The 14641-nt window shown below is 30.0% G+C and overlaps 1 long non-coding RNA gene and 1 other non-coding gene across 2 annotated transcripts; one reads left to right on the top strand and one right to left on the bottom strand.

Annotated features, from left to right (window-relative positions):
* Positions 1-11832: 11832 nt before the first annotated feature.
* Positions 11833-11905, top strand: Trnat-ugu (transfer RNA threonine (anticodon UGU)). The gene has a single exon. It is a non-coding gene; the product is annotated as a tRNA-Thr (tRNA).
* An 87-nt stretch (positions 11906-11992) lies between these two features.
* Positions 11993-12944, bottom strand: LOC133319106 (uncharacterized). Its single transcript, XR_009752811.1, has 2 exons — positions 12824-12944; positions 11993-12577 (listed from the first exon to the last, which is right to left on the bottom strand). It is a non-coding gene; the product is annotated as an uncharacterized LOC133319106 (long non-coding RNA).
* Positions 12945-14641: the final 1697 nt, after the last annotated feature.

Genomic DNA, 14641 nt, shown 5'->3' with positions numbered 1-14641 from the left:
GTAGGAAAAAAAATTTACATACGTCACTATCTCAAAAATCTCAAAACTCAATGCATAAATGAAACAATTCAACTTCAAAGATAACTATTTTACAGACAAATGTTTGTTTATACGTTAATGAACGGTAAATATAAAGAGAGTAACCGAACATAAACAAAGTATTATGAATGAGAATTGCCGCCAAAAGTTGCGCGGAACGTCGCTGTTTTCAATGGATGGGTCGACAATGAGTTCATTCATACAGCCACCTGTAAAGGGGTTCCCTACACGTGGCAACATATGTGTAGTTTTGACTCACCTGGTAGAGGGAATCTCACCCCTCAGCAGTGAGGGGTAGGTTTTGTTTTACTCGCACATGTCACTGGCGGCTGCTCACGACAGATGCTAAAATACGTTGATTCCGACTTCGATTTTATTATTGTGTCAACGCTGCCGATTTATGAATTCATTAAGATTTGGTCTTGGAATGGCTGAATCAGAGAACCTTTGCCTAAAAAAAAAAAAGAAAAAAGATTCCTCTGTGTGCGTAACTAGTAGAATATTCCATGAATTAAAAAAAAACTGAATCTAATATATATCAAAATATTATGAAATATGAGAATCATGGAATTAAATTTTAATTTTTTATATAATTTAATTTAAGATAACTTTGTTCTTTAACCAAAGAAACGTAATATTTATGTTCAATTATTATTAAATCAAAGTAACTATGAACGCAGAACACTGCTAAAGCTGTTGACCTACGTCTGGGCAGCTGCGATAGCACATCTGTGCTTGCTATTGTTACCTTCTGTTTGGTGCAGTATGTCTAACACAAATGTAAGTGCAATTGTGTTTTATGAAATTAGGGAGAAATGGTACGACCGTCGACCAGCGGTACTTTACACACGGAACACGTTTGGTTTATTTCCTACGTCCATATTGCATAACGGAAAAAAGAAAAAAAAAGAGATTTATAATTCAGTTGGTAGGTTTGGTTTGAAGGCAGCCGATAAAATATGAAACGAGTCACATACCATAGTAAAACATACTTAAATGGTACAAGTTGAAATTAGATTTTTAATGAATTTATTATGAATAATAAATGAATTTATTTTAAGGACTAGGTATACAAGATACAGCTTGGTTCATTTTATTGTCATTAAGACACATGAATATTTATGTATGAATGCTTTATATAATAAGTAATGAAGTAAATAATGTATATATACAGAAAGGTTTGCCTAAATAATGAAATCTAAGATTATCGCATGTACACATTTAAATGAAAGAGGAGGGAAAGAGACTTAATCTTGTCTGCCCGTGATTACGATTGCTGTAAAGGAACCTAAACGTCGGGATTGTGGAGATATAAAATAATAACAATCGCGTAGTATAAAAAAAAACTTAGTTTAATTTAGATTTGTCTAATCATTGAATTGGTCATCTGATAGGGATTTTTATAGATTTCCCACATTTGTTGGGTGAACGTCATAGGATATCCGTGGTTTTGTATACCGATGACTTTAATCGCTACGGACCATTGAAGCTACCAACGTTGCGTAAAATTAACTCGTTATAATGATTTTTCCAAAAAAATTTACACATCACCCAACAAGGCATTCCAATCACAACTTCTATGTTTTATTTATATTTAATTTTACAACGAATCGCTCTTGCAACTTAATTCGGCCACCGTTTATAAGTCAGATGTGCCAATAAATTAATTAATGTAAGCTAAACAGCAAGTTGCTATAAAAAACTGTTCAATTAGCTGTTTTTGTGAAAGAACAGGCATACTATAAAGCAGTTTTAAAGTATATTACTTCTATAATTGTAGAATTATTCACGTTTCCATTTAACCTTCCTTTACATTAGTTTTATTAGCTTTTAAATATGTATATGTATATTTAAAAGTGTGACAACATTTGTTTATCGACTACAAGAAGTTTAAAACACATATTTTAAGATGTTTTTGAAATGGCGATGTGTTGGTTGCACAATTTCTGTTAACGGTATCCGTGCAAATGTCGTCCGAGCGAACGGTAAACGGTAGCCGGTTGTGACTCAAAATTAACATCCAAGTTAAGTTAATGAGTCACTTTGGAGTGATTATCGCTGTAATTGCTATATTTAATACCAGAATCTGGGCGACTTTCACATAGCATTCCCGTCATTACCAAAACCTCAACTTTGACGGTAAACACGTTTAGTACCGACGATTTAAACAACAAATTTATCTCATTCCATCGATACAGAGATAAAACGTCGGTTTTTCAACACGACGCCGCACAACATCGTAAAGTTTGAACACGAGACTCAATAAATACGAACTTAAAAACATCCATAGCTACCGAATTACATCTGGCTGGTGATTTACTTGAAACTGTTTTTCCAACTCCATTAAAACACAGCTATCAAACATCTGACAGTAAATGTATTTTCAGTACAAACAGACGGTGTTACAGTGGAAACTGAACGGGATTTGGTTCACGTGAAAATTGTTAAATTATTAATAGAGCTGTGTGCGGCCGTTGATAGATTCAACATTTAAACTTTGAATTCAAAACATTGGATTCGAATTGGTTTTGAAATATGTTATACTTTACCAGTTTTTATAATAGAAAAGTTATAATTAAAATAACTATACAATTGAATATAAATATCTCAATGTAGTACTTATTTCATTCTGGCACTTTTAGGCAACTAAAGAGTTTTATTATTTGACAGAGAAAAACTCCAATTTTTAATAATTTTAAAAACGTATTAAAATTTTCTAGATGGAACCGAGTAATATATCTTTTATAAGATGTCATCTATTTTCTTTTCAAATACCGTCTCATAAACAAAACAACAGAGTAAGTAGATTTAAAAAAAGGTTGGTTATACCTTAACACTATGTTAGCAGCCATACTTTAAAATAGTGGATTTAAAATCAAATATTTTTTTAAATCATGTTGTAATAAAAGAATTGTTAATTGAAACGATCATAGATTTACTCCGCGTATTTTTTTTTTAATTTTAAACCACATACTTCCGACGTTTTGGTTACTTTTTAGCAACCGTGACCACGGACAGACGAGATGAAAATGTCCCACGTCGGGAGTATGTACTATGTAGTTTAGAATACTAAAAAACGCGTAGTAAATCCGAAAACATGATTATTATTTAAATTAATACTCGCGAAAGTTTCAGATAAGATTATAAAAGAGTATTTATAAAATATAACAACAGTAAGTTCTAGACATGAATTGGGTTCCGTTTGTATATTATAGCCTACGTATTTACAGCTACCCAGTGTGAGCAGTAAATCATGTCGGTGTTTACAAATAAACAATAAAACATTGGCGTCATTATTATCTCACAACTAAGATCATGAAAGACATTATACCGATAGCTAATATACGATAAATGATAAAAATAAAAGAGCACATAATAAATATATGTATGTATAAAGAAAAATATTTTATCTGGTCAATTATATGTATGAGGAAGTTTAATTAAATATGCTAAAAAGACTCATGACGTGCCCAGGCGCCGCGCCGTCAACGTCACCTGCCTAGATTCCCACGGATTCTCGTACAATCACTTCGCAGTTTTATAGTTTGCTTAACGTTTTCTGTATGCTTAGCACAAGTTTGCATCTTTACGCTACACACGAAGCGTTTTACGTTCGTCATTCAATAACTTATAATACTACAAAGTGTGAATATTTAAAAATGAGACACTGTTGACATTACGTATGTAGTGTTTTTCGTTTCTATGCAAACTTAAATTAAGAATACAGACTAAAAATAAAATGTCATACTTGATATATTTATTCTATGTAAGAAGTCATTCACTATCTTTGCATTATTGCATGTGCAGTGTATAAATAATAATATATCTATAAATAATTGTCCGCTTACATCCAATCTCAGTTATTTTATTCCGAGTTATAATTTCTTTACGCTTTTATTTAATACACGAATAATATTAAGAAAGTCAAAGATATTTTACATAATTAAATATTCCGGGTTAAATGAAATTAAAAACATTCAGTAATTTATTAATTTTAATTAAGTATATTAAGTGTTTAATTAAATAAGCTCGAGTCTTATTTATATTTGATTTGAAAATACGCTACGAAATAATCGAAATACATTATTTTACGTTCCTTATTATCTCGCTAATAATTATTTTTACGATACCTTTTTGAAATTTGCATTTATAATGAAATAAATTAAAAATTATTCTTTGTAATAAAATTATCAAAATATGTATATTTTTTATCTTAATCATAATTTTCAATTTAAACATATCTTTACATATCTTTTGTTACAAAATTTAAAATTTTACGATCTAAAACTAATTCAATTATATGAAAGAGGGCGAGTTTTGCAAAACATAGGATATTAAGAATTAAGAGTATGATGTTTTAGTCTTCGGTAAAAGTGTTTTGAGATCACAGAACATTTAATTCTCACATAATATCAGACTCGGTAAAATTATGATAGAAACAATATAATTGCTCTTAGAACACCTGTTGAAGATTCTCACGATTTCCGCCAGACTCTGGCAGATAATTGTGAACTAGAATTATAAATTTATCTTACAATTACTGTTATTTAAATAGCACTTTAATAACGCGATACAAAAAAACACGTTAGAACAAGGTTAAATGGGACATATTTCACATAAAATAGCAACGTTATTATAAAACGATTGGATTATATTTAATTAATATTTTATTACGATAATATTAAACGGTAGCTGGTTTCGATAAATGAACTGAGTTATTAATATTATATAATATTAATGTACCAACAGAAGCCGCTTAAGATTTCCTCAGGCGACGCACCTGTTCGCCGTTCTCACGTTTGTTACACAATCAATGCCTTTTTTATTCATTTGCAATCTTTTAGAGCCTCCGGACCAGGATGTATTTTTTTATAGCTGTGGTTAGTCTCGTAGGCAAAAACACAGCCTTTACGTACACTATCTATCGACATTTAGATTTACAGATATGCATACTTTTTAAAGATATATTTTAATAGTTTTAATATCCTTTACATTGTTTACGTATTTTATATTCAAAAATACTTATTCAAATAAAACATTTGATTTGGATATTTTTTATAATATTATATTATATGTACCAATCATCTTATGATAATTCTTTTGATCGTAAATTAATATAATAAGTGTACTCGTTTCTTTGCACCAATTACTTGACCTTTACAAGATCATATAAGCACAACCAACAAATGAAACCAGTTTGAAACACAACTTTTATTATTTGCTATAATTATATAAAGGTCTCAAAACATAGCTGTATTTCCATAATGGATTTTATATTAAATGATTTTATGAAATTTTTACTCTAAGTATATACATATATATAAATTAAAGTGTCATTTTGTGATGTCAAAATAACAACATGTTAGAGGCTCATGCTTGTTCAAGTGACATACATAAGCCTTTAATTCTTTTTTTTGTCTCTATTGTCGTCTGTCTTTCCATTGGTCTAGAGTAATGTTTGGTAAAGGTGAGTATATTGTATCGTTTGGACTGGATATAAAGACTTCGTATTGTTTGTTATATTGGCTGTACAATATAAGACAAAAAAAAATTGAAATGAACAGCTAGTTAAAAAGTATCAACACTTTTTGCGACTTAACCTTATTAAAATAATTATGACTTTTACTTTTTTTGAAAATTATATAAAGCCTGTAGCTCAAGACACGTGAAAATCTATTCGATTATGATCTTTTAGCGTTCATCTCAAAAATTGTTAATGTGAAATAAACAGGCAGAATTTTCTTCATCACTTAGATAATAAAACCTACACCTGCCCGCGGTTCCCACGACAACAGTCAGTATTGGCATCATATGTATGACTATTCATCGATCAATCTTTTTATCTATGCAAATTAATGCTCGTAATACTTAAGTGAACCAATATAAATTTTCGTCCATTAATTGCACAACATCACTGAATATGAACTGATTTCTTTTCCATCTGGTTCTGGAGATGTTATTCCATTGTTGCGTTTATATTTGTCTGTTGATTTTTTATGTTCGAAAGTGTGAATATGGGATAATTGTTTAGATTGCCTCACTAACTAGAGATGTCAGTGCAAATCCTGTAAAAAGCCTACTAGACAGGAATTAAGGTTTAATTTGACTGCACAATAGAAGAAAAGATAAAAACAAAATTCAAGGAGAATCAAGCACTTTTTCTTATTCTGTTTATTTTTTAAGTTATATATTTCTTTTCTGAATATTGTGCATTAAAAATGGATCTAGATATTATTCCCACCCTCTGTACAAGTAACTCATTCCAATGGAGCTCGAACCGTTAGGTTTACGGTAAACAGAGACTGGTTCTGTATAAATATTCCTTAAATTTTCAATATGATTCTTAATTATATGTTGAAAATATTATCCTCCGATCGTGATTTCGTGCAATATACGTTGTGTGGTCAGATAATTAACCCAAAATATTTTAGGTGACGTGTGCAAACCACCGTTGTTTTTTTTATACACATAAAGCAAAGGACTGAGATATAATGCCGAACGAATAAAAATACAAAAATATCATTTCGATTAAATATCGAGTACTGCTTGGACGACTTGTCTGAACTTGCAGATAGGTATGACCAAGGTTGTCCTTTTGTGAGTGCAGGTGTGGTGAAGTTAGCGATGAGAATATCCCTCCACTGGACACTCTCACGCCCCCGCTCATCGCAAACCAGTTCCTGCATTAAAACCGTGTAAGTGCTATCAATATAACCGAGATACCTTATGATTGAAAAAAGACGCCTAGACCGGATCGGTAGCCATAGACGGAATAAGATCTATTTAATTAGACCGTTTAATGGTTTACGTGTCAGTTAAATCAAGATATTGATCGAATTACAATATTTTGTTTAATTCACACGGAATCATACATAATGAATCAAAGTCACCCTGTTATTTTTTTTATATATAATTACCATAAAACAAGTCGCATGACATCAATTGAAAGCGAGGGTGTCCGTGTGAATGGACCACCGGAAATGGCGTTGATGCATGTAATCTATTCAAATATGAACGAGCCGCAATAATCTGCGCCCGCGCAGACAATTGGGACACTTAACAATTTTATTTAGGTCAAAGAGCAATCGTAACTTTTTACATTTATTTTTTCAACTGTAATAAATTTTTGAATTTAGTATTAGAATAAGGTTATAATTTTTTTGTATCTTAATTATTCTAAATAAACTAAGTACATCAAAACCGAATGTTATGTATTTAGGATATTTATTTATTTTTCTATTAACCTCATTTTGCATCAATAAAAATTTAAATATTTGAGCGTTTTTCTATTGAATGTTAAATTAATATTTAAATCTCGGTAAAGTTAAAAAATCTTTAAATTTTAACAAAGTTATGAAACAAATTTCCTCAAAATGCTGTTTAGTGACTCGCATTTTAACTCCGGAGTAAGGTTCTTTACCTCGAGTTTGCATGGTCATACTATCACTCATAAATCTAAGCATGTTATAATATTAACGTAGATTATAAAATGAGAAACGGCGAACGATTCGTGTGTATATAATGCAAACTCAAGCTAGAGTTGTAGATGATTCAGAATCCATATCTTGGTAAGCTCGCTGATCGCTGAGAATAACTTTAAAGAAGAATTATCATGGTTTTAGAATGCATTTGAAATATAAAGGAGAATTTAATATTTATTTTTTATTTTTTCAAAGAACTTTATCATGTATAGATTACGACAAGTGAAATTATACACACATGTTTATGCAATTTTCTCTGAAACTTTTATTTTTTTTTTGAATAATAATAATTGTGACTATTTAAATATTTAAGTGGGACATTAATAAAATGTTTCAAGGAAGTTGAGAGAAAAAAACAAAAATATTGTATGCGGTTCATTGTAAAACTATTAAACGTGCTTGCTTTGATTAATTACAACGAAATTCTTTAAGGTTGTTCTATTGGAATAAATTATAACGCAGCATACCTACCGATTGATTTTACTAGTTTCACACTAAAAAGGATTTATATACGATAAAAGAAATTGACATGACCAAAGAGTATTTATTTAAAAAAGGACGTTATAAATCGATACTCGCTACAGCTGGCACTCGCCGCAACATATCAAATCTTACAGCCGACATTGTTATGCCACAATTACTTATACTCTTAGATGTTTGCACACCCACTTTAAAGGGATAACGCCGCCAAGGTATTCCATGGAATGTAAGATGATACGGCGTCAGACGGTAACCGAATCTTGGTCACGCCGCAGCGCACACGTCAAGAGTAAAATCGCTCCGAACCTTTGGCATATGGACGACAAGTTACTGTGACCGGTTGGTCGGTTTAAAAGCAATTCATGTAGAATTAAACGTTTCACGCTCGCTATGAAGGCCACAAATAATGTATCTGTAGTTATATATTTGAATACGAAAAATAACATAACATTTTCAGGTTTTATGCGGCTTTGACACGTAAAGGAATCAAAGAAAGGAGGCTTTTCGTATCACAACACTGGGATAATATTGATGTATGCTTATTATATTTTTTATGTTACTGAAATCCGACTCGTTTGTGATTATTGGAACAGCGTCGATCAAAGAAAGTATAAATTGTCCGTCAGATAATATGCGGATATCTGATATAATAAACCCAGATATTTAACTAAAATGAAATGTATTAAAGGCAGTTAAAAAAATTAAACTTTGTTTGCATCTGGAGTTTCTTTTTAAGTACTAGGAAATTTTTTCGCATAACTTTATAAAAAAAATTAACCACTAAATTAAACGCTTTTACTATTTGATATAACTAGTCTTTTTAAAACGTTTTTTTTTTTAAAGTACATTTTACTGGTTGTTTTCATTGCTTAATAATAATACACACTACATATATTTTCCTCCTACTGTAAGATAATGTTTTAGTTCTTCAGCCGTTTTTCTGAACGTATATTGAGACTTATAATTAAAGTGTGCTTAAATCCGTCAATTATTTCCAAACACCCAATGTAAAAAAAGACAAAATAAAGACGTTAAGTTACAATTTAATTAGTACCATTTAAATATTTATTTACTTGCATCTTCTTAATCGATTTTGGTTCTGGTGGCCAGATCTTTTCTTATGAGCTTCGACATATCAGGACTTATGAGCTTCGACAAAAAAGGGAATAATTAAAAAAAAAACAAAAGGATTTATTTTCATACCTAATTCTTGTATTAGTGACAGATCATTAAATACTAATATATAAATAATTTGTAGTCAACGATGACTGATGATGACGACGACGATGATGACTTAAATCTTATCACGAAGACGAAATTTAAACATCTTAAGGATATGTCAATTTAAATCATTGATCAATCTCAAGGAACCATTGCCGTAACTTATAATTGTTCCTTATTTCATCATTACCTAGTACTTGAAATATATATTATGTTAGTTTGTTTAATAATGTTTTAAAAGTATATATCATATGTTATCTCCTTCTGGTAAATATGTATATGTGTATCGTAAGCACAACTAATCGTTGAAAATTATCATAATTCATATATTACTTACATAAATATTTGTAATAGACCTAACGAATCGCTTCCTTATTAACGACCCTCCTTCCTGTTATAAAGCAGGTCTTATTAACGTCAGTCTGCAGGAGAATTAAGAATATACAAACTTTTTTAAGAATTGTAATATAAAAAAAAAAATCATGTTTAGAATAAATTTATATCCATTCGAATTAAGAATGTTTTTCTTTCTCTTTTTCTATTTTGCGTCATAGATAATCATCAATAATTATCAATTGCGTCATTTTAATTTTGCATTACAAATTAAAACGATAATGAACCATTCGCAGAACGTTGCCCTCGGTACTGTTAATAACAAGACAGCAATCAGTAAACGTCAATTAAAATCTTATAAAGTAAATAAAAAAAAAGTAATGAGTGAAATAAATTATCGGCTTACGGTAAATTGGTATCGGATCGTTACCGTAAGTGGAATAACGTCCAACACTGAAAGGAGATCACTTTGAAATAATTATAATGAAATACAGTTATATTTAAGTTACTCGAAACGTTAAACGAATTAAACATTCCAAAATTGTAGATTTATAAGAAAAAATACGAGAATGTTTAAAAAAAAATATATTGCAAAACATTTTTTTCTAACATTATTATATCATAAGTTTACGCACACAATAATTTTAAGTCTTTACGTGTATGGAACTATATCAATAACTCTTATTTGTAGACGTCAACAAAAATTTATACTCATATAATTAAAAAGATCAAAACTAAAAAAAAAATAATTAGCAGCAAATCTATTATAATAATTTCAAATATAATGGACTCCTTAAACCTGTCTCACTTATTTTACTCTATGAGTCGTTAAATTTTTACCGTTAATTTAAATCTTTCGACGTTTTTGTCACGGTTGTCAACAGACAATAATTAACTGGCATTAACAACTTCACAGATGATATATGATAATATTTTACACCAATTATAAAACCCGCATATCCGTTACGATTACTTTAAGTATTACTTTCTATTAATAAATCAAATTAAATTTATATACATACCTATTTATACTTTTTTGTTTACGTACATACAAATAAACAACGTTTATTTTAGTCTGCAAAATTTAATTTAGTCTCTGGTACAGCTTATAGCGTATATGGTAAGTTTTAATGGTTGCCAGCTCTTACCAAGTTAGGTACGTTTCCAAGACATGCAGTGACATGTCCTTTAGTAAAAACCTTTTCACTACCGGCTATCTGCTGCTAGCTGTGTTAAAATCAAAAGTCTGCGTACAACAGATGTTAATTGCGTTTATTTCACAGATATAATTTCAAAAAAAATAATTTTTAAACGCCATTATGGAAGCAAAGATTTGGTTTGTTGACAGAATGTTTAGTAATAAGTCGTAATATCAAAATAAAACTACCTTTTTTCACGGATTTACATGTAACTTAAGTTTATATTATCATATTCCAACAAAAACTCTAAAACTGTTAGCGCATAGTAGCGTTGTTAACGCTGAGTCAGTTTGTCAAACTGCGGACTAAGGTTCGGACTTATCTCATCCATAAATCTTTATATGTCCATTGGAGATATATAGAATTATTACGAAACTCAGGATGTCACGTTAAAGATACATTGTACACTAAGATAAAACAAAATAATAAATAAAATTATGAAAAATAAATACAAATTAAAGCAGTTTTTAAATTACTTTATTTTTAAAATAAAATCGCTTAGGTATATAGTATAATTATTTATTTATTTATATATTATGTACACAGGATTTAAATGAGAAATGCAGATTAATTGCAAATTGTTCACACCTCGATGCTTGCATATACATTAGTCGACCGCAAGCACGCGGTGTGTTTTCCAAATAGTATTACGTAAGCGCCAGAATTAATAAATTGCATCTATATTGAATTGAAATATACACACAAAAATATTTAAATTATTTACAAATAAATGCTCATATTAAAATGTTTTTTAATAACAGAAGCAAAGGGAAAAAATTCTAATAATTCTAAAATATTCTTCTAATAAATAGTTAGGAATTATATCAAGCATGGGGACTTAATAGAAAATTAATTTAAACTTGCAAAATCTTTAGCAAAAATAATATATGGACGTATTGAAATCTCGATAACTTAATTTATAAAATCACATTTTATTTTAAAAATTGTTATCTGTGTAGTGCATTCGGTTGATATACTAAAAATAATCTAAATTATCATTTCTATCTAAAATAATATCCAATTGTGTTTTAGTAGGGTTATAAAATGTTCCATTTGATAATTCAGACAACGTGAACGAGGCCTCCATAGCTCAGGGGTTAGAGCACTGGTCTTGTAAACCAGGGGTCGAGAGTTCAAATCTCTCTGGAGGCAATTAATATAAACTATGTTTTTATTAGTCACTCTTTATTTTTTCTTCAAATAAAAGTATATAAAAAAATATTTTAAGTTACAAGTAAGAAAAATATTCATTTGTTTTTATAGTAGGTCAATTTGATATTATACAAAAATTTGTGTCCAAAAAGTAGAAGTTCCGTTCCGAGTAAGCCCCATTTGGTTATGGACAGAGTCCTCTCAACATTCCCTGTGCTCTGAGCAACGCTACGGAGCGACATCGCGCAGGTCGACCTACCCTACGACGCCGCACCGGCCTGCACCTTCACGGTGTGACGCTTTCCGCCTTGTCTCCGGGGACTTTCCACAGGGTGAAGAGAACCATAGAAGATTCGTATGTAACCCCGAAAGCTGAACTGGATGGAACTCCCATTGAAACCCAAAGTAGCTGTCTATATATACAGATTGTTGAAAAAACTTCTATAGCGTGATTCAGAATTTTAAATTTATAATATTTTTTTATATTGCCAAACATTTTTAATTGACTTAAAATTTATACATGTCTATAAGAAAAACGAGATAGATTTAAAAAGTATGTGTTTAATTATTTAAAAAGTTTATTTTTGCATTATAAATAGAAATTATGGATGAACAAATTCGTTTTCGAGGAATGAAGGATACAGCGCCATCTAGTGAAGTTTCTGGTAATGGCTGAGAACAGAAAGTTTTGCTTTAGCATAAGTGAAAGGATGTAACCAACACGTGTAAATCCTTCCTGTCTCTTAATTCGAAAATACAATTCGTAAAGGTCTTTATAAAAGCATGTTATTCTTTATAATGCAGCTTTAACCAATGATATAAAAACAAAAAGATACAGCAGAAACCATTACATTTCATTGTATGGTCACTAAGAAAGAAAAAAATTGAACATAAAGCAGTCTTTGCTAGTAAACTCACAGAGTTTTGAATACATTTGTTTGTTACATCCGTGATTCGTAATGAGAGTATCCACGTTGGTCTTCCGATTATTAACTCTATACAGTGGTCATAAGCGTTAAAATTGTTCGCGGTCGTTGAGATGCGCAGTCGCAGGTGTGCGGCCGCCTCATCGTCGCCGAGGCTACTACTTTCGGACATGGTATTTCTTTTATTAATTTTCTTAACCGGCATGACTTTACCAAGAACTATGATATTCTTAAGATATTACTTATAGCATAGCAATAACTTATAAAGTAACTTTGTAGTTAAAATGTGAACAATGTTTAGATAAAGCAAAACAAATAGAGTTTGTGTATTGTTTGATATATTTAATTCAAAATAAGTCATAGACTTTGATAACAATTTAGTTAGTTGTTGTTTATTCTTAAGATTTATTAATTTCTACATTGCTCTCAGTAATACTGTAGGCACATACAGAAATAACCCTATATTTAAATTTAATATATTATTTTAGAAAATCCCGATAATTATTTACTATTAAAGAGCACTCACAACGTCACATATAAATAAATTCACCTACATAAATCTTTTGAATATCAAAACTAATACGTATTACTAATAATAACAATAAAAAACAGGTATTCGCCTAGCGATAACTAAGTTTTTATCAACAGCTGGAGGTTCTAAATAAGATTAATTCCTTACAACATTCCTTGGCCGGCCGTCGCCAAACGCGGAACCGTCTAACGCCGAATACCGGCAGATTTTGCAAACCAGTTGCTGGTAAAAACCCAGCTGACTTAATTCTTTTAATATAATAACAAGATAACATATTTTGTTAAGTTGTTATTGTGGACAAGTCGTCTCTGCGAATGTCAAGATTGTAGACACTTTCTTTCTTATTGTACTAAATAGTTATATGAATTATAATCTATGAATTTCTTATTTAATATTACGTAATGAAGATGAGAATAAAGTAGAATAGAATAGGCTGGAAGTTTAAAGTGAGGCATGGCTTGAAAGACTTGAATTTTGTAATTTTTTAATTAATTTAATATATAATATTATATATGTAACAAAATAAACCGGACTTATAATATTATTTACATACTGTATACCAATAGCTACTAAGTATAACACAGAGGTTACATAGGTAGAGTACACACATAGGTAGAGTACACACGTAGGTAGAGTAGAGTTTAAAAAACGTTAAATGTGACACCTCTATAATGAAACTTGTTAAACACATAACAAATTCTAAGAAATTAATTAGGCAAGCGTTTTTGGACAGTAACCGTTTAAATATAGAGCTTGTTATTCTATCATAAATATACATTTAGTAATCTTAAACAGACAAATTAAATTGTCCAGGTGTACTGAGTGTTAAGAGTTTTATGGCAATTAAAATACTTCTACTAAATAGTTAATCACTTGTCAGAAATTTATATCCCGCTTAAATAATTATATAATTAAAATAAGGTATGTACATGTGAAGTATAAAAATATCTCAAATATTTTGCAGAACGATTAAAAGTTTTAAAAACCAGATAGAAAATTACGTGAATAATTTATCATACAACATAAATTATTTTATCTTTAATAGTCATCTTAAAATATGCATTGATGAAATTCATAAACAGTGGGTAACGTATTATAGTCATGTAAGAACAATACTGGTTCTGATAAATAGATATTACATATTTCTTTTAAATTAAAATATTGAGATAATGATATAAACGCGAATATATTTACAAAATTAATTACCAACATAATAATATAATGACTGGGTTGATCGAAATCTTAATGTTGTCAGCATGCGGGGACAGCTTAAAAATT

Source organism: Danaus plexippus, chromosome 12 (genome assembly GCF_018135715.1).
Source record: "Danaus plexippus chromosome 12, MEX_DaPlex, whole genome shotgun sequence".
NCBI classification, from domain to species: Eukaryota; Metazoa; Arthropoda; class Insecta; order Lepidoptera; family Nymphalidae; genus Danaus; species Danaus plexippus.
Note: the sequence above shows the minus strand (reverse complement) of the source record. Positions and strands in the feature narration are given on the sequence as shown.